The sequence below is a fragment of the Microtus ochrogaster genome, chromosome 18 (assembly GCF_000317375.1).
Source record: "Microtus ochrogaster isolate Prairie Vole_2 chromosome 18, MicOch1.0, whole genome shotgun sequence".
Lineage (NCBI taxonomy): Eukaryota > Metazoa > Chordata > Mammalia > Rodentia > Cricetidae > Microtus > Microtus ochrogaster.
In genome coordinates this window covers 17097453-17123790 of record NC_022020.1, presented here as the reverse complement: position 1 = coordinate 17123790, position 26338 = coordinate 17097453, and positions in this window count along the sequence as shown.

The window sequence follows — 26338 nt, the reverse complement described above, 5'->3', positions numbered from 1 at the left end:
GGTTTCATGTTATTCACTTAACCTTATTCATTATTTTTAAATCTTCAGCTTTTCATTGTTGTTTCTTGTTTTATTATGAGTTTGTCTTGCTTGGTTAAGTTTATGATCTTTTTTCAGAATCAATTTTACTGTCCTCACTTTTATTTATCTTCAATGCTCTTGTATTCTTTTTATTTCTTCCTTATGTCTTTTCTCATTTCTTCATTGCTTTTCCTTTTCACTTCTCAATTACATTTTTCTTTATTTAAGAATATTTAAATTAAAATTCCTAATAGTATACAAACTCCCTTTTAAAATATTCTTCTTGAACATTAAACTAAAGCATACAACCATCTCACTCTGCTTGCACACCAGGAAAGCTGCCATATGGTTGCTTCTATTTCCAATGACTGTTACTCCCTTTCAACCAGTAGCCAGTGTCAGAAAGAAATACAAGATTTCTATCTAAAAGAAACATGGTATAAAAATAGTGGGAAAATGAAAGAAAATTAACAGATATCCTTCTTAACATTTGCAAATTTCAACATAAGAAACAGAATGAAAATGTATGTGATGTGTATGAAGCTCACAACTTCTTAACAATTTAAACCAAAGAGAAATGTAGCACAATTAATACAAACCCAGAGACAGATATTGGGGTTCAATCTGAAGGTCAGAAAAGCAAAGCAGCCAAATAACCACTGGCGCTTTACCTCATCTTCACTCCAAATGGCAATCCTGCCTCCAGGAATCTCAGAATGAGACTGAGCCTGAGAACTGACTCCCATCTTATATTTCTCTCTTGCACTAGGATTAAAGGCAAGCACCACTACTCTCTGGTCTCGATGGCAAACTAGTGTGTTTACTGGGATTAAATGTGTGTGTGTCACCACTGCCTGATCTGTAAGACTGACCACAGTGGTTGTTTAACTCTCTGATCTTCAGACAAACTTTATCTATTAAAATACGAATGAAATATCACTATAGATAATGATACTATATTATCAACAATCCTTAAAAAATTTTGGCAGAGAATTTAAGCAATAAGTAAAGAAAATGATAGCTGAATAGACAAGAAACTGAACAACACAGAGGAAATACTTCACATTGAAATATATATTCTGTAAATGGAGATTAATGCACATTTATTTCCTGGTTGCCCAGACCTGAATAAACACACAGAAACTATTAATTATAACACTATTTGGTCAATGGTTCAGATATACTCCTAGCTAACTCTTACATTTAAAATTAACCCATTTATATTAATCTGTGTGTCACCACAAGGTTGTGGCTTATAGGTAAGGTTCTGGATTCCTTCTCCTTTAGCAGCTGCATGGCATCTGCCTGACTCTGCCTTATTTCTTCCTCTGTTTCTCTTTTAATATCCACCTAACTATATTCTGTCCTACCATAGGCCAAAGAAGCTTCTTTATTAACTAATGGTGATAAAACATATTCACAGCATACAGAGGGCAATTCCACATCATCGCTCTTTTTCAGTCTAAGTAAAAAGGAAGGTTTTAATTTTAACATAGTAAAATTACACAAAATAGGTATCAAGCAAAAATTACAATTTTAGTATTTCTCTGTGAGTCTAAAGTTTCATTTCTAATTTATCTTTTATTACAACTAAGGAAAATTATAACTCTCTGTCTTCAACTCCTTCAAAAACCCCAAAAGTATATAATAGTACCTAAGCAAACAGGAAGTGCATTGTAAGCAGCTGTCAAAACTTTAGACATCTTGCTGTTTGTACAGTTACCCAAATTCTTCTGTAATGTTGGGGCATTTACTGTCAACCTACAGGCCCATAGCACCTGCCAAACTTTTCAATGAAACAGAAAATTAAAAGATTATTTTACCTTTATCGGCAGTATGTCAGTCACTTCCTTCTGTATCCTGCAGAGTGGATGGCAGACTCTTTCATGGAGCAGAAACCCTGAAAGACTGTCTCACCTTCTTTTGGCAAGTTCAGTAATATTTTTCTGTTGGTCCTGCATGTCTAGTTTATACAGCATACCATCAAGATGTCCAGGAAAGAGCAGTTTCCTGCTCAAATGGCTAAGAAAATCTATAAGGAAACTCTTTAGTGTCCATCATCCTCTTGAACTAATTGGTGCTGCCAGAAGCAGATATGTCTCACTGTTGGGAAAAGTCTAAGTTTTTAAAACCTTTTAAATGCCATGTTGGTGAGGGGTTGAAGATAATCTGTCTAAATGAAATAATCTCTATATATCTAGAAAACCTAACTGACATAACTACAAGTTTGATTATTATAAATGAATATTAATCTTCAATTTTTAATAATACATTGCATGTTTAAGTGAGCTACTTAGACAAAATACTTTAAACAAGAGTAGAAATATACATATAACAAAATTGACCGTAAGTTTGTATCAATAATCCAAGATCCATACCAGTTCAAAATATTCATCTCTATATCATACCCCCCCCCCTTTTTAAGAAAGAAATTTATTGTGAACATTAACTGCTTATAATCAACCCCCTTTACGTGAGAACAAACATTTACAAAAAGTCATTTTGGGAATTTGGGCATAGTTTTCTTCATCTGCTTCTTGCTGTTTGTTAGATAAATATCTTTCAGGTTCTCGGAAATTTTTCAGGAGGAGGGTCTTGTTCCATCAATCACATTAGTCTGGAAGGAATTCAAAGGTTCTCATCTTCTGTGGAGAGAAAAGTAGAAACACTTTTCCAAAGTAACATAACCATAGACTCAAATTTTGAAATCAAGATACCTTTAAAATGCATTAGTTTAACCTAACAACCCCCAGAATCAAATGTCAATCTTCAGTCAAAATATTCAAAAAGAAAAAAAAGAATAATATATCTAATCCAAACTCTCTTTGTACTTTGTTTCATTTTTTAAAACAATTTCTTTCTATAACTGCCTATACCCATTTTCTTTTTTATTCAGCCTACATACATTTTATAAATACAATATGACCCTTTCAGAGGTTTATTTCTGTCTAAGTCTGTCTTTATTGTGTATCTATAATCATTTTCTGATCAGGAGCACTTTTAAAATGGTAAACAGCTTGGTTGCAGCAGCCCTGAATGCTAGCTCTGCTTCTCTTGGCCTTTTAATATGGTGGAGGTATTTTCACCAGCAGCTCTGGGACCGCCGGATGATAGCCATACTCACCACTTCAACTCTGGGAAGGAGTGTGCAACACATATACCCTTTTTTGTCTGAGAATAAGCTAAATTTGCTGTCAGTGCACTGTGTGACATGGAAGTATCTTTGTGTATGGTGGCAAGAATTTGCCAAGTTCTCCTGCATATGCATGCTTAGCATATTTCATCTTGCCTAGAGGGAGAGTGTTTAGCTCCAGATATGCTCTCAGCTACTTTCCTCCTAACCCCAAGTGTGCATAAAAGCTCCTGGACACAAATTGAGAGGCAAAGCACTCAAAATAGCCCCAATCATTTGGGTGGCATTATGTAAACAGAGACTGTGCATTTGTTTCATGGCCACCCAGACCTGACAGAAACTATATTAATTACAACACTGTTTGGCCAATGGTTCAGGCATAATCCTAGTTAACACTTACTTCTTAAATTGACCCATTTCTATTAATCTATGTATTTCCATACAGCTGTGGCTTACCAATAAGTCTCTGACATCTTGTCCTTTGGCAGCTACATGGCATCTGCCCAACTCTGCCTTATTTCTTCCTCTGTCTTTCTTTGGATATCATGCCTAACTGTATTCTGTCCTTCCATAAGCCAAAACAGCAACTTTATTAACTCACGGTAATAAAACATACAGTATACATAGGGGAATCACATGTCAATACTCTGAAAAAAAAAACCACCAAATTCAAGTGTTGGAAATGAGCCTGTCAATTAAATAAAACACTGAGAAACACATTGTTACAGAGAAATCAAGCAAAGAGAAGAACATTGCAGGTGGAAGTGAGGCAGAGAAACTCAGCTTCTATAAACAAGAAAGGACATAAAGAAATAATCAAATAAGACCATGACCCCCAAGAATTTGATACTATGAAATAGAGATGAAACCTAAGAATCCATACGGAAGAGGACAACACTGTATTCAAAACTCAAGGTGTATGAAAATAAACAAATAACTTTCCAGCCTGGGGAAAGCTATGAACTCACAAGTTTAGGATTTGAATTTTAATAATATTATATCTAGAATCCTGAATTGATTTATTACTCCAGGTAGATATAATCTAAAAATTGTCTCCAAGATTCATCTCCATTAAAATGTTAAAGCTATAGAACAAAGAAACATTATAAAAGCAGCAATGAAGCATCTGATTAATCTTTAGAAGTAAATCTGTCAGAATATCATCAGATCTCTCAGCTACAATCCTTAAAGTTACAAAAAGCATGGAATGCTGTGTTTCAGTACAGGAAGTTAAGTAAAAGCCAATCATTTTTCTACCTTTTGAACCCAAATGTTAGAAAAATCTTGAGCAATTCATGCCTATTAACTTAGCATTAGAGATATTAACTTAGCATTAGAGAGAATGTTTTAAGGAAAACTACACAAGGAGAAAGAATAAAGGGAGGCTCAACACACTGTGAAGAAATAAATGACCTAGGAGAAACCATCTAGTAAGTGAGAACTAACACTAAGACATACCAAAATCTGTAAATGAGATAACATCCAGAATAAGTACTCTATGACCAAAAATTGAGAATTTAAGCCAAAATTTGTTAAAAGTATATGAACCATATTAATAAAGCAAGTAGCCAATGCCAGGTGGTGGTGGCACAGGCCTCTAATCCCAGCACTCGGGTGGGAAGCAGAAGCAGATGGATCTCTATGAGTTTGAGGCCAGTCTGCTCTACAAGAACTAGTTCCAGGACAGGCTCCAAAGCTACAGAGAAAGCAATCACACACACACACACACACACACACACACACACACACACACACACACACACACACACAAAAGAAAACAGCAGCAGCAACAACAACAACAAAAATACGAAAGTAACTAATCAAGAAGATGGAAAAGATGATGTGAATGTGTTTGTGTGTGTGTGTGTATGTGTGTGTGAATTTGATGTATTTATAACTTCGTAAAACAGTACTGAACATAAAGAGAGAGATGATAAGTCCCAGGTATAAAAGACGTGAATGTGTGGATTGCTTTACTGTCAATTAGTTTCAGGATCCAGACAGAAATCAAAAAAGAAATTTAAAATTTAAACTGAATCATTGATCTAGTGGATAGAATGGACTTTTAAAGGTTATCTATCCTGCAACTCCTTAGTCCTGATTCGATTGTAACAAGACATCACTGACAAGTAGAGTATGGACACTACATGGAAGTGAAATAATTCTCTTTTGTGTAGTTTATGATAGGTGTTTAAAGAAATAAAGGAAGAAATTAGAAAATCCTTAGTTTCAACATTAAATGAAAACTCATCTTCCAGATTCTTGGGGAGACATGAGGAAAATTCTAAAAGTAATGCATATGTAAATCTGCCTGTAAAACATGTGTGAAAAATTTCAAATGTGTAAGCCAAAAATCACCTGAAAATACCCCAAATTAGTAGATGAAATGAATAGTAAAGATCAAATCAGAAATTAGTGAAATGAAAATAAAATAACAGCAAAAAACAATAAAGCCAACTATAGGTTCTGTGAAATGATAAATAAGATTGGCAAACAGTGGAACTAATCAAAAGAAAGCAAGAGAGGATTGATGTTGATAACTAGGGACAAAAATCGGGATGTGATAGCCAGCTATCAATGAAATAAATGTATATTAAAGGAAATGTTAAGATGAAAACACGGTCATTTTAATGATTGTGTGTCTGTGTGTGTGATTTTGTTTAAATTAACCGAAAAAATAGATAAAAAATATTTTGAGTACCTACTATGTGTAGTACTCTATAAATGTCACTCATCACAGATTCCCACTACTTCATGTCTGTAATTGTATTTGTTTTTTCACTGCCCTGACTTAAAGTGACACACAGGTTCAATACCCTGTCTTGTTCTACACTTCACTTCATCTGCTTTGAGTTTGTCTTTTCACAAATTTGAGTAGCATCTCGCATTAACTACACAGATCACACACACTCTGTCACCTTCAATACATCCTGCTAGATGAATACTGTTTTCACAGATACTATGTTCTCATGGTTTCACCCAAAGTTTAGCACTTAAAGTATGATTTCACAAAGTCCTAATGGTGCACATTAATACTGGTTTATATCCTCTTCTTCTCCATAAATCTCAAAAACAATTTTGAATGCCTGTAGCTTTTTTCTTTACTGTGTCTTTCCTCTTTTATCTCAACTCCATGCTGCTCCTCAGCACTGCTCCCTCTCAGACTGAGACTAAAGTAAAAACCTATTGATAAGCTTACCTTTTAAATAAGAGTGGAGGCTATGTGCTTTTGTGGCTTTCAACATTCAATCTTATCCAGATTCCTTTCCTTTAGAGTGGCTATACATATTTTTGTCCTTTCTAATTACAGTCTCATTATCTGGCATTGCTGTCCCTCTCACTGAATTTGGCATTAATTTTTGTTACATGTCTATTTCTTTCATATACAATACTACCTCCATAATTGGGTGAAGATAAAAACATGCCTCATATAATAACTTAAAAGACAAAAGACTAAAGAGAAAGTTATTTAGTTATGCTGCTGATTGAGAGATAACCAAATACAAAGTGGTAGAGAGGACATGTCACAGTATCTAAAGCTGAGTAACACAGTTTTATTTACAAGAAAATAAACTAGCATGTGATGGGCACATTACAATATACAATAGCAAAATTATGTGGCCATTTGAAAAAATATTAACTTTCAATGTACTTTAAGGAATATAAATATAAGGAGGAAAAATGAGATTGTTGGTTTGGATAAAATTTTTGTTTACTTTTGCCAAGAACTGAATGTTCTCTGTAGCTCTACAAATAACTTCAGAGATAATATCCCAAGATAGCTATGAGCTGAAGTATGGGAAGAGTTGTGCTTGTTCCCATTGTTCAGGACTTGGATGTCTCTATGTCCTTTTCATTCATCATGATATTTGTCAGCACATAGTGACTGTGGCTCAGCAGGAGGTAGCTCAAATTTTGTGCAGGAGGAAATGAGGGGTGTTGTCATAGTTTGTATTGTAATTAAATAGCTCTCTGCTGATCTTGCAGTCACCAAAGCTTGTAATAATTCAAGCAAAATTTCAGAGGGTCAGAAGCCTCAGATCAGAGACTCATGCATGGTGAATCCCTGCTAAGAGAAGTGGCCTGTGAATCAGTAACAAAGAGTGTGGTGTCTATTAAGCTTGGCATACTTTGGCCATCAAATGCCGCTAGACTAGTGCCAGTGTTCACATTCAGGAAAGGGGTGCAATAGGATGTAGCTAGGATGTTTCTATAGGAAGGCAGTACCTGGCCTGTGCATCTGCAGGCCCCACTAACTCACCTCATCCTTTACATCTCAAGCAGCAGCGGTTTGTTTCCAAGCAGAAATACCATTTTATAATAAATTTGTTTTTTAAGCTTCTTTTTTTATTTTTTATTACTTTATAAATAATACGATTCAAAATTTCCACTTCCTCCCCTCCTCCCATTTCCCTCCCATTGCTCCCCCACTCATCCTCCATCCAGGCTATTAAGGTATGCATCCAAATAGACTAGGATCCCTAAAAGCCAGTACATGCAGTAGAGACAAATGCCAGTGTCATTATCATTGGCTTCTCAGTCTGCCCCAATTGTCATCTAGTTTGATCCCATGCTCATTAGGTCCCAGTCCAGATGGCTTTGGTGAGCTTCCATTAGTTCAGGCACACTATCTCAGTGGGTGGACCAACCCCTCATGGTCCTGACTTCCTTGCTCATCTTCTCCCTCTTTCTGATCTTCAACTGGACCTGGAGAGCTCTGTCCAATGCTCCGATGTGGGTCTCTGTCTCTATCTTCATCTGTCGTCGGAGGAAGGTTCTATGGTGATATTCAAGACAGTCATCAGTCTGACTATGGGACAAGGCCAGTTCAGGCACCCTCTCCTCTACTGCCTAGGGTCCTACCTGGAAACATCCCTGTGGACACCTGGTAACCCCTCTAGAGCCAAGCCTCTTGCCAACCCCAAAACAGCTCCCTGAATTAAAATATCTTCTTTCCTGCTCCCATATCCATCCTTCCTCCTTCTCAACCATCTCACTCCCCCAAGCTCTCCACAATCCTCCCCTTCTCCCTTCTCTCTCCCCCTCTCCCCTTTCCCCACCCCACCCCCATTCCCATGTTTCCAACTTTTGCCTGGCAATCTTATCTGCTTCCAATTTTCAGGAGCATCTATACTATGTTCATAGCAGCATTATTTGTAATAGCCAGAAGCTGGAAACAACCTAGATGCCCCTCAACGGATGAATGGATAAAGAAAGTGTGGCACATCTACACATTAGAGTACTTACTTAGCGGCAAAAGAAAAAATGACATCTTGAATTTTGCATGCAAATGAATGGAAATAGAAAACACTATCATGAGTGAGATAACCCAGACCCCAAAAATATGAATATGGTATGTCCTCACTCATTAGTGGATTCTAGCCATAAACAAAGGACAATGAGCCTATAGTTAGTTCATGATCCTAGAAAAGCTAAGTAATAAGGTGAACCCAAATAAATTTGTTTCACTAGAGATGAGGAAGAAAGTCAGTGGATTTTACTTTTTAAATTAATATAACTTCTTTATAGAAGAAACTAAATATCACTTTGCAGAAGATTTACTGTAGGTACAAGTCACTGAAGACTTCTCAGGTGCTATAGTGTAGCATGGACAACTCATTTCCACACATAGAACACAGCTGTTACCCAGAGCAGAAGAAGGCAAGAGAGGCAGTGCAGGGTCTGCAGACACAGAGGAAATGAGGTATCACATTATTTGGTGTGGAAACAAATCTCTCAAAACATTGACAACTGGTATTTATATTGCTCCATTGTGTTACAGCCTGTTACAATATTTTTACAAAGAAGAGATGAGTGTGTGGGAGGGGATTGCACCTGGGCAAAAGCAGAGATCAGCATCGAAAATGAAAGCTCTTTACATAAGAAAGTAGTAGCTAAGACATTTTACCTCGTCACAATTACAGCCATGCACTGTGTTTGCATTGTTTCCTCATGCCAGAGAAGCTCAAAGAGTTTAAACAAATGAAAGTTAGCATTGATTAATTAATCCATCTGGCCATCCCCTCTCTGAGGCTCTAAACATTGAGCAGCAGTTTCCTCATTACAGACACTTCTAATTGCATTTATTACTCTAATTAAGCCTCCTTTGTGTTTTAATTAAGTGCACAAAGGTTGGGGCACAGCTACCATCTCCCCCAAAGTAGGAAATGTGTACCTCTAAGCTGAGGACAACTTGAGGAACTTAATAGCACTTTGAACATGATAGAATTGAATAAAGTTCTAAAGCAAGACACGAGGAAGAGCTTTTAAGAAGCACATTTCACAGCCACATAAGTAATGAAAACATCTAAATATAAACATCAATCCAGAAATATTTGCCAAAGTTTATTATGTGCAAAGATCCAAAATGAAGAAAGTTAGGATGATGTAGATGCCTCGCCCAGTCTGAAGCTTAACATTTCAAGGAAAGAATGTTAATTTTGTTATCACATTTATGTCCTGAAATGCATTCCAGAAATATATGAGGCGACTTGTAAGTTAATGTGATCAAACAAAACAAACGAAGATACGAAGATCTCTGGGGGCGCACTGAGCTAATTTAAAAATATTTAAACCCTCTAGAGCCAGAAGGGAAAGTGTACAAAAAGCATGAAAGAGCTGGAGTCAACCATTTCCTGTATGCATGCTTTATGAGGGTTTAATTGAATTATCCTCTTATGGTCATATTGGGGCACGTTTATCAGGATTTTAGAAATTACTGGTGTTTGTGAGATGAGCATGCCATAATATGGGGAAAAGAAGAACCTTTCATCCCAAGCTCTACAGGAAATTGGAGAGAGAGAGTATCCAGCTGAACCAAGACATGAAGTCAGAATCACAGACTCCACTTTTGTTTCTCAGATTTTCACACAGCCTTCTTAAATGATCTATGAAATAGGAATTCAGTACCCTCCTTCTCAGAAATGCAAATGGTAGCATGCACCCAGGTACAAACTAACAAAACAATATCTTCATTTTAACCAACTACCACATGATTACTGCATTTTTGACGGTAGGTGAGCTGGAGGGACGTCTCCATGTGGTTAATGCTGCTTTTGTGACAATAAGAGAGCCGAAGGGAGGTCTTGGGGATGTAGGACAATATAAAAGTGCTTGGTTATAAGGTTCTGGACTTCTCTTATTCCTCATTCTAGAGAAAGGCTTCCTTTCGGCTTCTGTTTTTATTCTGTCTACTTGAGGTTCACTCCGGTTCAGGAAGTCTACGATAGATACGGTATGCCTTGAATACACACTACATAAATTGCCCAAATCAAGTGTTTCAGGAAACCACTTGGACCACACAGTGACGTCAAATGTCCTCATCATCTTTACCGAATGAAGATGGAAATTTTATTCTGATTTTGTATCTTACCTCTGTAAACGGTTTTAGACAACACTGAGCAGTGGATCATTCCACTACTTTAAACACTCAAGACAGTTTTGAGCTATTGCAAATTTCTTCCTGGGCTCTCTGTGAAGTCTGCACTTCCTTCACTGACTGAGTCCTCCAAGGAAGTCCTGTACTGCAGGTGTTTTGAACATCATTAATCTGTATAAGAATTCTAAAAGATTTATATATTTATTCTTCCTTTACGTAGCTAATAAAGCTTTGGCCTCATAACTGAACCAATTTCTACAAATTCTTGGCCAGAATTCTCTCTATACTCCTCTCCAAATCTTGCAGTATATACTATAAAGACATTAGTGCATACAGAATGCCAAGTGTATTGTATATAGTTACATCTTCTCTTTAAACATTTCTTTATTTTTTAATATTATAATGTAATTACTTCATTTCTTTCTCCTCCCATAAATTCCTCTCTGCTTTCTTTTAATTTCATATTCTTTCTTTTCACTTATTGCTAATATACGCATATATTTACATGTATATATATATATATGTTTATACATAAGCCTTTATTAATATAGCCTGCTCAAGGCTATCTTTTTTTTTCCAGTGATGATCATTTGGTACTGGATAGCCAGTTGGTATGCAGTTTACCAAGGAAGACTCTTTCTCCTAGTTTCAACATTCTTAGTTACCTGTCATTTTTTGTTTAGGGTTGAGGCCTCCAGGGATTTCCCTGTCTGTATTAATATGACTATGCTCTTGTTTGGCTCACATTAGGGCAGGCATGCTGATGAAACTTTATTGGAGTGGCCTTTGACATTCCTAAGAAATAAAATCTCACACAAAGTTTCATATTTCTCTAGTTCTCATCATCTTTCTATGGCATCTTCCAGAATGATCTCTGAGCATTAAGTGTGGAAGTTATATTGCGGATGCATGGATTAGGGGTAGGGACCACAACTCTGCATTTGGATTGGCTATCATTTTCTGTAATGAATGTCATCTGTTGCAAAGAACCATTTTCTCACACATAGGTATAGTTTCTGTAATGGTACAGCTGGAGCATAGATCACTTCTGGGAATGGTGTTAGTAAAACTGATCTTCGTAGATGCTTTCAATGAGAGGATACTATGGTTAGAATCAACTCTTAGTGCTGAATCTGTGGATATCAGTACATAATATTTTATGTATTTGTGTAATTCTGATCAAAATTAATTTCATCATTAATAGTTCCTCCAGAGCCCAGCCAAAATGGTTTTCCTATGTTCAGAATATTCTCTTTAGGTAACGAACAGACTAATTTGGTATTTAACAAAATGAATCATATTTGAAAAGGAAGACTGAAGAGAGTCTTAATGTGTCCACTTACATTTCATAATCACTGGGTACTGATAAATCTGATATATGCTGACAATTAAAAATTATAGTATATTTGAATAGACAGAGTTGGGTTTGGAAGAACTCATGTGGAGAACACCAGATCATTGTATTAGTCAATTTATGGAAATGAGAACTTTGTGAACCAAGTATTTATTTCTAAGACAAACACTATGAAGAGGAGTGCCTTCAATAATGAGAAATAAATTACAAACAATTCCATGATGGACTCAGGAGATGTGTGAATTTGGTGTTGTTAGAATCATTCCATGTTGGTGCAATAGTGTGAAGAGTGCAAATTTTTATACAGATATAAGTTTTCAAATGATTTGGAAAAATAACTAATTTTGAATCAATGTGTGCAAAACAGTTCTCAGGTTCACAAGAAACCAGGCAGATGTTCAGCACTGTGGCTCTAATGGACAGACCCATTAACAGTAAATGGGAGTATCCACTGCTCTCAGTTCTCTTAGTGTTCAGAATTCATGTTTTGGATTTTAGATATTCTAGTACTCACGTGTATGTATCAAGGTGTTGTTCAAGTTTCCAGTTTGTTAGTGATGTATGGTATTTATCCACTATTGGTGGATTTATGAACTGTCTGTCTACTTGACCATATGGACATGTTCATTGTTGAGCTCTGTGCTCCTCTGTCTTGTCCATTCTTAGCTTTTGAGTTGAGATACTGACTACAGATAGAAAGCAACAGATTGTATATTTGAAAATGTCTGAGATGAAACCATAAGTGCTTTTATAACTAAATACAGAAGGGGATGAACTTAAATATGGGAGGGAATATAGTGAGCACTGCAAGCATATTTCTACAAATCATTTATACTCCATAAACACAAAATATTGCCAATTAAGGTTTTAGAAGCAATTTAGATGTGTCCTGCATTTGCCTGGTATGTAGCTCTTCTTTCATGCTCTTCATAATATATTTCACAGAATATAATATTTTAACATTAATAGGGTCCTACTTAACAGTATCATTTCATGGGTCATATATTTGTTATTGTATGTAAAAGTAATCATCAAAATTAATGTCAGGAAGATTTTTTCTGTAATATTTTCTAGAAGACTTACAGTTTTGTGCCTTGTACTTAAGTTGAGGTTGATTCTGAGCAAATATTTGGAAAAAATTCAAGGGCAAAGTTTAAATTCTCTTTGTATATAAAATAGTATCATGGCTTTGGCTTGTGAAAATGAGAATTTCTTGTCACTAAATTGTCTTTGCCCCTTTGTCATAGAATAGTTCATTTCACCTCTGAGCCCCATTTGATCCACTTCTGAACACTCTACTCTGCTTCACTCTTGTGTCTCTTCTGTCACCAGAGCTATAGTGTCTTGATTGTTGCAGCTTCATGATAATCTCGAGGTCAGTACTTGAATGTTTACAATATAAAATCAACTCTGCATTCTGTAACATCGTGAGGGCATTCACAAGCATTCGACTTTAAAGGCCTCTTTTAGAAATTGTGTAGCATAAATAATTACATAAAAATAATACATATTTAAGACAGCATACTTCAGTATAAATGATGACATTTTGCTATTGTTGAGTAAGGTTTCTGGATAATCTACATGTATTTTCTGACTTTTTGTTAAAAACGAACTTGAAAAAGGGATGCATGTGAAGCCTTCAAGACAAAAACAAAGGAGGAATACTTATATTATAATCTAAAAAGTAAAATAAATATTAAAAAAGAGTGTATTGTCTAGCCTGAGATGCAAAAGTGCAAAATCATGTTTACAACAGAACTCAGAACTAAGAATGAATTCTTCAGGATGTTTCTATAAATGACACTGACCACATACACCTGGAAACCCAAATATTTTGTTCTAACCTTTCTTTTTCTTTTTTAAAAATTGTACTGCAGAGTTTTTTTGTTAACTTCACACAAGCTACAGTGCTCTGAGAAGAAGAAACTTCAATTAAAAAATGGGTCTATAAATTGGGTGGCAGGCATGCCTATAGGGAATTTCTTAATCAGTGAGAGATGGGAGAGGGTTCAGTTCACTCTGGGTGGTGTCATCACCCATGGTGCTGGGTTCTATAAGAGAGCAGACTTTGCAACCAAAGTCTGAGAAGCAAACCATTTAAGCATCCCCCCTCCATGGACTCAGCATCAGCTCCTACCTCTTTCTGCCCTGCTTGATTTTTTTTTTCTGTCTTCACTTCCTTTGGTGATGGACATGATTGTGGCAGTATAAGCAAAATAAATGCTTTCCTCTCCATCCTACTTTTGTTCATGGTATTTCATCATAGCAGTAACAACCCAAACTGAGATCATTATCTCTGTCAATTTTCACGAACAAGCTGTCTGCAACTTCCATCTGAGTATAACAAATTGAAATTGGGAAAACAAAACCTATTGTCTTTGGAGTCACAGCTGAGAATGACATTGACTTAGTAAGTTTTTGCCTTCACCTCCTGAGTGCTAGGAGTAACAGACATGGGCCACCCCTGCTTCATGTGGATGGATTTAGGTGTCGAGACTTTCGCTTTATACATGCTTGTGACTGTTCTATTTCTGGATCAACTCCCTCTACTTAGATGTGTTTGGTGTGTTCTGATTAAAGCATTTCTCCAGCTCCAATCTAATAGAATCATTCAAATGTCAGAATATTTTAAATTTGTGATCACTCAGATCATACAGTTTCTGAACATCCCATGATTTCATCATCAGTAATGTCTAGATAATTAATTTCACTAAAATTATGAACTCAAATTTTTCTTGGACCCACCCCATTTATGGATGTTTTCATTTTAATGATATTTGTCTCTGGTCTTACAAAAGAAGTCTCTATCTTCAAACATGTCTTCTAATACATGAAAATACTTGATTTATCTTCCAATCCTCATCTATTCTATAATTTTACTTCAAAATTCACTCTGGTCTTCAGTTACCTCAAAGGCCCTATTTTTAATATACTTTAATAAATTCTGCCAATTTTTCACTCTTGAGATTATAGCCTCTCAGGTCACACTGGCTCTTGGAATACTGCATGTAAAATATTTCAAAAGGTGTGGGTCTCTAATACTGAACATTGATTTATCCCCTAACCTTCTCTAATATGTGCTCATTAATGTCCCTCTAAAAGAGAATCATAATCAAAAGTATATTTTAAAATATATTATAATGATCTAGATAGATCATATAGAGGGGTGACACCAAGCCTGAGAGCATGAATTCAATCCCTAGTACTCACATGGATGTATAAAAAAGTCTAATTTCCTAAAGCTGTCCTCTGACTTTACATCTTTACATGCATGCTATGGAAGGCATATCAGAGTGTCTCCGTGTACCCATGTGCACACATGGACACACACACACACACACACACACACAAACATAAAACAGACAACTAAGTGCAATACAATATTTAGGTAGAAATTGTTGTAAGGGTCTCATATATGAAGAAATGAAATGTTGAAAAAAGAAATAAAGTATGAGTAGTTGATTTTTAAAGTCTTTATTGAATTTGCCTTGGTGAGTAAAGGGAAATAGCCATAAACTCATTTCTGTTCTCTCAAGCCAATCATCTGGTCAGCGATGTGCCCAGGAATTTGTTTCTGCCTCCTCCTCCAAAATAATATTCCATCTCTGAGTTTCTCCTTCACTGAAAAATTGCTTCAAATGAAAAGACATTTAAAGCCTATTGGTTATAATTTACATCATATTAGTCTAAATAAAAACATGCATTATCAGAAGTAAAATTAAATGATCATTGTGTTAATTAGCTATTTTGCTGTTATCATGAAGCTTATTGTTACAATTGGATCATAGTAAATTAGAAAAATCCTGATTTGTAAAGAAATTCTTATATTCATTTTCTATCATAATATGTGTATCTTCAGATAGATGTCATTTAAATAAGAGCAATGCAATAGGGTTAACTCCAGATTTAAAAATACTAAAGAATACAATTTTTTTTTCAAAGGACATGCAGGCAAAAGTCTGAAAAATAGGTTTCTTATGGTCATTCTTGTACTTCCATCTAAGTAGCTTTAAGGGTTAAGGTTGTGCTATTGTATATACTCAAGGTTAAACACACAGGGCAAGGCAAACTGTGGTACCTATCAAACCCCAGGGACTCATTCACAGTGTTAATTAAAGACAGGAAGAAAATACTCTTTTATAAACATGGATGAAGTCATATAATTGACTTTCTGACTGTAATTTTGGTTCATACCCTAAACCATTATTTAATTAAGGAAAATACTATTTTCATTTATACTACTTCAAATATGGTGAGTAATAACTTCATGTCTTTGTCTTTAACAGACAAATGCATTGGTCTTTTAAATACAATTTTGATTGAAGTACAATTTCATCAATTTCACTCTCATGAAGACACATACACACAGACACTGCTGATATATATATATATATATATATATATATATACACGATTTCAGGGATGACCACTTTGCTGTGGGAAATTATCAGTCAATATCCTGTACAACACCAATCCACTTGGACATGGTCTCTTGTACTATAAATGAAGATGTAAAGCTTGCACAGTCTCTCTCTTGGCTGCTGGATTTTGTTCCTGTTTCCCACTCATGAATAGGACAGTGATCTGTAAGTCTAGCCCTAAATAAAGAACCCTTTATCATATTTATTTCTGAGCTAGTATGGGACTACTTTGTAACATCTATCTACTGTGGGACAGTGGTCTGCACCATGTCAATTGCATTTTAATAAATGCTGCTTGGCTAGTAGCCAGTCAGGAAGTATAGGTGAAATGACCTGCATTCCCACCCGGCTTCTGGCCACTAGCCAGCTTTACCTGAAATAATTACACGGAAAGTGTATTCTTTTTAACACTGCCCAGCCCATTAGTTCCAGCCTCTTATTGGCTAACTCTCACATTTGATTAACCCATTTCTAATAATCTGTGTAGCATCACGAGGTCGTAGCTTACCAGGAAAGATCTTAACCTACGTCTGTCTCAGAGAAGAGAATCATGGCGACTGCCTGACTTGGCTTCTTTCTCCCAGCATTCTGTTCTGTTTACTCTGCCTACCTAATTTTCTGTTCTATTAAAGGGCCAAAGCAGTTTTTTTTTTATTTAACCAATGAAATCAACACAAAACAGAAGACTCTCCCACATCAATGACCAGGCAGGAAGCAGAGGTGGTGCAATAAGAACAGGAGAATTCACCTATTAAGTGTTTTGTTATTTTATCCCCCAAAAACCCCGTTGCAGTGGAGCTACTCCTTTGGTGGGCCTGGCCTGCCATGCAGAGACTTGGCAATTTTCAAAGGTATGAGGAGATATCAAAATGCCAAAATGTGGGGCTGGAGAGATGGCTCAGAGGTTAAGAGCATTGCCTGCTCTTCCAAAGGTCCTGAGTTCAATTCCCAGCAACCATACGGTGGCTCACAACCATCTGTAATGGGGTCTTCTGGCCTGCAGGCATACACACTGACAGAATATTGTATACATAATAAATAAATAAATAAATAAATAAATAAATAAACAAATAAATATTTTTAAAAAATGCCAAAATATTTTAATTGTGGTAGAATTGTACATCTTAAAAGGGATTGTAGACAAGGAATTCCTAGAAATAATGTCTCCTCTGGGAATGACAAAAATAGAAGGTCTCAAATATCTAGATTGTGTAGAAGGTGTGGCAAAGGCCAACACTGGACCAATGAGTGTATAACAACAAAAGATAGACAAGGCAACCCAACAGTATTTGTTGGGAAAGTCCTTAAAAGCCTTCTGAAGGCATGCAGGTCAAACACAGTCCAGCCATTCACAGTCACTGTGGAGGACATGTCTCACCAGGAAAATTAAAAAATTCAGGGCCTGCTATTTAAAAAAATGTTCTGGATGATGAACATGGAGGATGAATCAAAAATTCATTGTAATTTAGGAATTTCTTCACAAGGTATGGATGGGACTATGATTACTCAGGAATCTTGGCATCAGAATTGGTTTCCTTAAGAGGCAGATACTAAATTTTTAGAAATTGGACCTTATCTCAAGTGAAACAAAGCATGAAATGGGTTGAAGGCATAGGGCTAGAAGGACAGAGAGGAAGGCTGAGGTCATGTGTTTCTAATCTCTCAGTGAATTTATTGGGTCATTATCTGGTGAAGCAATGGAATACCCAGATTAAATTTCCTGTTTCTGGGAAGAATATTATGTTACAAAAGAAAAAAAGGTCATTAGCCCTTCACCCTGTATAAGAACTCAAAAGAACTAGCAAACCTTCAGAAGTACCAATGGCTCTACCTTTAAAATAGTTAACTAAGAAATCAGTGTGGATTAAAGAATGGCCTTTAACAGAAGATAAACTGCAGGCTTTAAAAGAGCTGGTACAGGAACAACTATATACTCACCACATAAAAAAATCAACGAGCTCTTGGAATTTACCTGTATTTGTTGTTAAAAAGAAATCTGGAAAATGGAGAATTGTGTCAGATCTAAGAGCTGTCAACAAGGTTAATTCAACCTATAGCCCTCTACAATCTGGAATTCATTTGTCTTCCCTATTACCTAAAGGATCGCCTCTTATAGTTGTTGATTTAAAAGATTGTTTCTTCATCATACCTTTACAAGAAAATTTCTTTACAGAGAAAATTTTTCCTTCACAGTGCCTGCTTATAATAATTCTCAACCTACTGGATCAATAGACTATCTTTGCACAGGGAATGCTCAATAACCCTACCCTATGCCACTGGAAAAAATATGTAAACAATTTCCTAAATCTATAATTTATCATTACATGAATGACATTTTGATATCTGGTTCAAATGTAGATACTTTAGAATGAATACTTGAAGAAACAAAGTTTTGCCTAAATGGGGATTACAAATTGTTACTGTAAAATACACAGAGAAGATTTTATCAATTACATAGGTTATCAATAGCTTTACTCAAAATTAGAACACAAAAAGCTCAAATTAGGAGAGAATGATTGTGGGCTCTTAGTGACTTTCAAAGATTGCTAAGAGACATTTCAAATCTATGCTGTTGGAATAACACCTAATCTAATAATTCATTTAAAGAAAATATTAGCTGGTGACAAAGACTTAATTAGTCCCAGAGAATTAGCAACTGAAGCTGAGAAAGAATCAACTTTGGTTAAAGAGAAATAAGAGAAGACACATGTGGATCTGGTGGGTCCAAATCTTGACTACACTCTTCATATTGCCCTCCAGAATTTCCCCTAAAGGAATTTTCATGCAGAGGGAAAATATTATCTTAGAATAGATCTATTTGCCACATAAACTGAGTAAAATACTAAAACTTATATGGAAAAGATCTATGAATTAAGTATAAAAGGAAAACTGAGACTTAGTCAAATAACAGGAATAGATCCAGCAAGAATTTCACCAGCCTTTTACTACTAATGAAAATTAAAAATTTATGGGAAGACAATGAACCTTGGCAAAGAGCTTGTGCTATTTTTTAGGAGAGTTTAATAGCAATTATCCCAAAAGAGAAAATTAAACTTATAAAGAAAACTACTTGTATCCTTCCCTGCATTGTACTTGATACACCAATAACTGGAGCCTGTACATTCTATACTGATGCAAATAAATCAGAAAAGGCAGATTATAAATCAGAAAATTTAAGTAAGGTGGAACAAACTCCTTATAATTCTGTCTACAAGGCAGAATTATATGCTACACTCATGGTACTAAGGGATTTTAAAGAACCTTTCAATATAGTTAATAATTTACAACATGCACAAAGAGTTGTTTTGCATATTGAAACCATTGACTTTATGCCAGATGATAGAGAATTGACTTCATTATTCATTCAGGTTCAGGATATAATTAGGAATAGACTTTGCCCCATATACATAACACACATCTGATCCCATAGTGTTCTGCTACGTCCTCTAGCACAAGGCAATGCAGAAATTGATCAATTGTTGATTGGAAATGTGCTGAAGGCTTCAGAATTTCATAAAAAACAGCATGTCAATAGCAAAGGTTTAAGAAAGAGTTTTCTATTACATGGCAACAAGCTAAAAAGATTATAAGTAGATGTCCTACTTGTTCTTTCTATAACCCAAAGGAATGAAATCTGGCAGATGGATGTATTCCTCTTTGTAGATTTTAGAAAATTTTCACCATTGACCCTTATTCAGGTTTTCAATGGACAACTGCTTTGAGTTTAGAAAAGTCTGATTCAGTAATCACACATTTCTTTGATGTTATGGCCATCGTGGGTATACCTGCACAAATAAAGATAGATAATGGTCTAGGTTATGTCTATAAGAAAATGAAACCATTTTTTTCTTATTATAATATAAAGCATATTACATGTATATTAAACAATCCTACAGTTCAGGTGGTTATAGAAAGATCAAACTGGAGTATAAAGGATATATTAAACAGAAAAAGATGAAACCCCAGAAATAGGTTTCATTATGCTTTATTAACCTTGAATTTTCTTAATGCTAATGAAAAAGGAACAATGGCAGCAGAGAGACATTGGATAATAGAAAAAAAACTTCTGAATTAAATCAGCCAGTGTATTTGAAGAATGTGTTGACCTCACAATGGAAACCAGGAGATGTGCTAGATTGGAGAAAGGGTTTTGTTCTTGTTTTGAAGAAAAGTTTTGAATATCATCAAAATTAATAAAGATTCAGTTTGAAAAAAAGAAAGGTCTTGAGGGAGGCGGTGACGGGGAGGAGGCAGAAATCTTTAATAAATAAATACATAAAAAAGAAAAATGATAACTCATCCACAGAGGAGACAAACATGCAGGTGGTAAGAAACCTCATAAGGGTTGGGTCAGGGTTCTGTTCTCGTGTTTTTAGGACAATACTCTTCAAAATATTGAGAGACTTTGGACTTTTATATGCCTAAAGAGGATAAAATAACTATCCAGAAAGAGTCACCAAAGAAACATTATCTGACTTATGATGACAGGTTATCTGCAGGGTAAAATTTCATTCCCTCAACATGTATATATCTCTACTAAAAAATTAAAGCTGGCTTTGGAGTTGGACAATGGCTATCCTTCTCAAATCCAAGCCTATTGTTAAAAGAAAAACTCGGTGTTTCTGTCTCATCAGAAGCTATCTGGTATGGGAAAGAAAGAAAAAAGTATTTAGGAAATATTTTACTTCTTTCCATACCTATTTTTGTCTCTATTGTACCTTTTATTGATTATATGTCTATATAAATAATGTTCAAGTTTTCCACAATGACCAATAAATTTTTCTGCAGTAATCTTTGAAGTTTACAGGAAGATGTTGGGGCTCCACAAAAATGATTCTGCCTAGTTGATATGACATCATGATACTGATAGAGCTATTTTAAGATTGGTTTTTGGTAGCAGCTGCTCAAAATAATTCCAACTTGTTTAGCTGAAATGATGCAAGCTCATACAACATTTTGGCAAGAACTTCAAATAAGAACTTCAGAAAACCTTACCAATTACTCAGAGACTATATACAATTATACCAGACAGCAATCTAGAAACTTAACAATCATTTTATATTACAGGATCCCATAGGAAGAACATTGCCTTCATGACAGTTTTCTCTCTCCCAAATAATTTGTCCTCAAGGTTAGGGACATCAATTAGGGGTTGATTATAACTGGTATAGTGTTGGGTATTGGGGTGGAAATTGTGTACACTCAGAGATCTTTTAACAAAAAAGGAAAATGGATGGGATAGTTGGTAAATTAGTGTGAGCTTGCTCACACTAGTAACAATAGTGATTAATAAATTGATTAATTGTGAGCTATTATTTATAGGTAATTTACATTGGTATAGATCCTTGTATATTGATACAAATTCAACTTTTATTGGTTATATTGAATATGCTCCTATTTTTCTTTACAATATTTGTACACCTAGGCAAAGTTATTCGGCATATTGCATGCATGAATGCTTCTACCTTTGGTTAAGACCTTTTGTGTATTGATGCAATTTTAGGGTATATTTATCATATTGCATTATATTTCTACTTTTGATCAAGATACTTATAAATTGTTCACATTTTGAGGTCATTTTCCTCATTTGCTACACAGTTGTTCAAAGATTATTTAGTATTCTAATATAAGGCCTTGCTCTTTAAGCAATATAGGTATAAAGAATTTTAGGCCAATAGTCATACATGTTTGTCACATTTATAGTTAGACTAATCAGGTTCTTTAGCTGCATATAGATTGTATTCCACATAGATAATCTTCAACCACTTCAAAGAACTATATAATCTGGCATTTAAATAACTTAAGTTTCTGTTGATGTGAGCACAGTTGTTCTTGACATCACTGATCTATTCCCAAGAGAATGTTGGGTATTGAAGACACTCTGCTTTAACTTGGTTTTCTTCTTGACAAAACTGGTCTTTGGCCAAAGAACTGTCCATGCCTCAATCACTAACCAAATGCAAGGTGTCCAGACAGGAGAAGCAAGATACATGAAATAAAAAAAGACTGCCAAACCTTGCCAAGACAGGGTAAGATGGTTTTGAATATTCTTTCTGCCTCTGAAAATGGAAATGGTCTGTCAGATACTCTAGGCCTTAACCAAAGTTGGTTGCTCCAACATTGCAAATGAGACTTTGGGTGATTTCCCAGGTAGCCTGTAGTCTCCATCATTTATTGAACATTTTGGAAATTGCTTGATTGTACTTCCTGTTTACTCAAGTAATGCTATTTCCGTTTTTAGATCTTCAATTGGATTGAAGACTACATAGTCATAGTTATTTTCCTCTCATGACATAGCCAAGCCATTTCCAATCCAAGACTTAGAATTCTTAGGATGGGATAGCCATTAAAACACCATGACCAAAGCAATTTATGATAGAAAGAGTTTATTTGGGCTTATAGGACACTGAGGACTATAGTCAGTGATGGTGAAGAAGCATGGCAGGAGCATTGGTGGCTGAAGCAGCAAGCTGAGAGCTCACATTGTGACCTCAAGCATGAAGCAGAGGGAACTGGAAGCAGCAGAGAATGTTTTACTTTCAAAGCCCACCCCAGGATATACTTCCTCCAAGGTCACATCTCTTAAAATGCTCCATACAGTGCCATCAGCTGGGGACCAAATATTCAATGCCAAAGGACATAGGAGACATTTCTCATTCAAAACACCACAGTGCTTATGACCCACTCCACAAGAAAAATACATACACAGCTGCCCTAGAGAATTTCAATGAGTTTGTGAATGCCTTATTAAAAATTTCTTTTTGCCTGGAAAAAAGCATTTAGTAAATGTATCATGCTTGATATTGTTTATGCTGGTTGTAATTCTAATTTTTATATTGATATTTGTTTTTATTGTATCTAGATTTGTTTTAGGCTTAGAATTCTCTTACTTAGACAAAAGGAGGAGGTGTGGTTGGAATTCTTCAGACAATAGCCTGTAAGATTCAAGCTCACTTGGGCATGGTCCCTTGTACTATCAATGTTGATGTAAATTTGTGTGGTCATTCTCTCAGCTGTTGGATTTGTTTCCTGTTCCCCACTTCAATGGAAGAGGACTATGATCTGTGAGTCTACCCCCAAAGAACAAACCCTTTATTATACTCAGTTCTGAGCTAGTATGGGACTAGTTTATAGTGGCCATCTGCACCACTTTGCGTGTAACAACTAGTAAAGGGTTTCTTCCCTAAGAAAGCCTAATTCTCATTCCTCTAGTAGTCATTAGTTTTCTATAAATCTATGTTTAGGGCTAGAATTCCATAAATTTTTCTCCCTTATACATTAGCATGTCCATTGATACTGTGAGTGTTCTGATCTTGTTTATAAAGTCATTTCTAAGGAAGAATGTTTCACGGCAGATTATCTGATGCTCTGGCTCTTATTATCTTTGCACCAAGTAAGCACAGTGATATAGATATATTCATTGTGGTTGGGCTTCCCAGGATCTGTTAATCTCTAAATTCTGCCTAGTTATGGTTTTCTGTAGTGTTTTACAATTGCTGTAAACAGCGATTTCTCTGATGAACTATGTTACTCCACTTATCTGTGGGTATAAGAATAATTTATTTTTATGTAATAAGGAATTGTGTTAGTCTAGCAAAGGGATAGATTGTTTTCCAATATCAATGATCTTATTAGCCCATGAGAACCAGGATAGGTTTTCAGTACCAGGCATGACTTATTTTCTATTGAGTGGATTTTAAACCTAATTAGACAGATGTTGGTTGCCACCAACATGTGAATGCTGCTTATCTTTCCTCTCTGCATTTCTTGCCATTGTGGTGATTGTCATGATTCATAGGTATGGCTGCTGGGTAGGACTTTTGCTTTCTTTCCTCACTGCTAATGGTTTGTTCTTATACTGTTACCGTCCCTTTTGTTTTAAATCCTTTATCTTATTTGTTCCTCACTTAATGTCCTCTTATGCAGTTTCATATTTATGTTTTTACAAATACTTACTGATCAAATACTGTGATGCGGACATTGTAAGGGAACTCAAACCCATCGTTTGTTTCTGTGAAACAGTTTGTTATGATTGTCTATGAGCTGCACTGGTCTTCTCACTTCCTTTAAAGAGTTTTTGTTTGTTTGTTTTTTGTTTGTTTATTTGTTTGATTTTACTTCCACTTTCCATAAAGCTACCAGAGAGATGATTTTTGCTAGAAATCTGATGGATTAATTCAATCGTCCCTGTATTCAGTTTGTGTAATTTGGTGGTACTACCACTATCTCACCAAAGCAGCCAATTAAATGTCAGTGATATATTACACCTCATTTTGACCCCTTTTTTTTCTGGTAGTAAACTCACACTTAGTCTTTGACCTCTGTTTCCTGCTCTGGTTTCACTCCTCCTAAGTCCTGGCTTCACATTGGGCTGCTGGAGTCCATTTCTTTTCTCTGTTTCATTCTAAAAATATGTGTTTTTCAGCTTCTTGTTTTATCCATTGTTTTGTTCGCAGAGTCCATTATGCTTCTGAAGTCTTCTTGCAGATTCATATAGACACATATTCCTATGTGCAAATCTTTCTAAACCTATGGGTCTAGTGGGTTCCTATTGGCAACATCGCCCCTGAAATTACTGTTCTTGCAAATAGATAAATATACTGTGGATGGAAAATCAGAGATAAAAGTCTACATAAGTTCATTTTAATCCTGGATATACAGAAATGATGACACCATCAGCAAGACGAAGATTTATAGTAGCAGAAAATGTGTGTAGCTTTAGAGGGTTCAGGAGTTAATGTTTAAAATGAAGGAAAATGTCAAGTTTCAAAAGTTTGACCATTCTTCTTAGAATATATAAAAATATGCCAATGCCTTTGTTCCTTTACTTTCACCTCTATGAGTTCAGCCATTATCTGAATGTGTCAGGCTGGCACTATGGACCATGAAGAACAAAGTCTAAAGTGTTGGAGTTACTGGGAACATGCTTTGTAAACACTTCTCCTTTCTAGTTTTCAGGGGAAGATAACTCTTATCCTAATTCACTGACATACACACCATTCTTGTTTTCAGATCAGTAGCTAATAGCTAGAATGCACTCAATATCATTTAACCTGGTATAGCATGACCAATACAGGCATTATGCCAACTGCTTATATTTAAATAATAAAGTAAACAAGTTAAATAACACATAATAACCCAGAGAAGGAACTATGAGTGCTTTATACGAAGACAGAAAAATCGGCCTTTTTGTAGGATGTGAAAGGAAGTTAGGAGTTTATAAAGTAGAAGTTCAAGGATTTCATTCATAATGGATATGTAGACTCATTGTATACAAGCTTCATGGAGTAATTCTTATTTTTTGAAGCTTCTTTTAAAGTGTCACCACAAGACAATAAACTATTTCATGAACACAAATATTTGTTAATAAAATAATACGGTAGTAGACTGTAATAAAAACCAGAAATTTTGAGTATAATTCATACTTATGTACATTGACTGTAGAATGATCTCTCACTTCCTCTGGTACCATCCGCAGGCTGGGCAGAGTTAAATACGGTAGGCAGTAGTCTTGCACAGCTTTGAGGATATAAGCAAACTGTAACAGGCTTTTTATTTTGGGGTCACCAACCAGCTCCCAAATCATGACATGGAGACTTATTATTAGTTTTAAATGTTTAGTCTAGCTTAGACTCATTTCTGGCTAGCTCTTTTAGCTTAAATTAACCTGTTTCTTTTTAACCTACTTTTTGTTTTGGGGCTTATTACCTTCTTTCTAACTGTATATATTACTTTCAATACTTCTTTGACTGGCTGGTTGCTGCCTGATTCTAGCAACAGGCATCTCCCTTGTTCTTTTGTTCTTTTTCTTCTCTTTTTCCTCTTGAGCCTAGTTTTCTCCTCCTGCTTACTCTTTCTGCTGCCAGCCACACCTGTCCTTTCTCTGCTTAACTACTGGCCACTCAGTTCTTTTTTTTTTATACTGTGATGTTAAACTTTTTTTTTTATTTATTTATTTTTTTTATTAAGAAAGAAAAAAAAATTTTCCACCTCCTCCCAGCCTCCCACTCCTCCCACTCTCCCCCCACAAC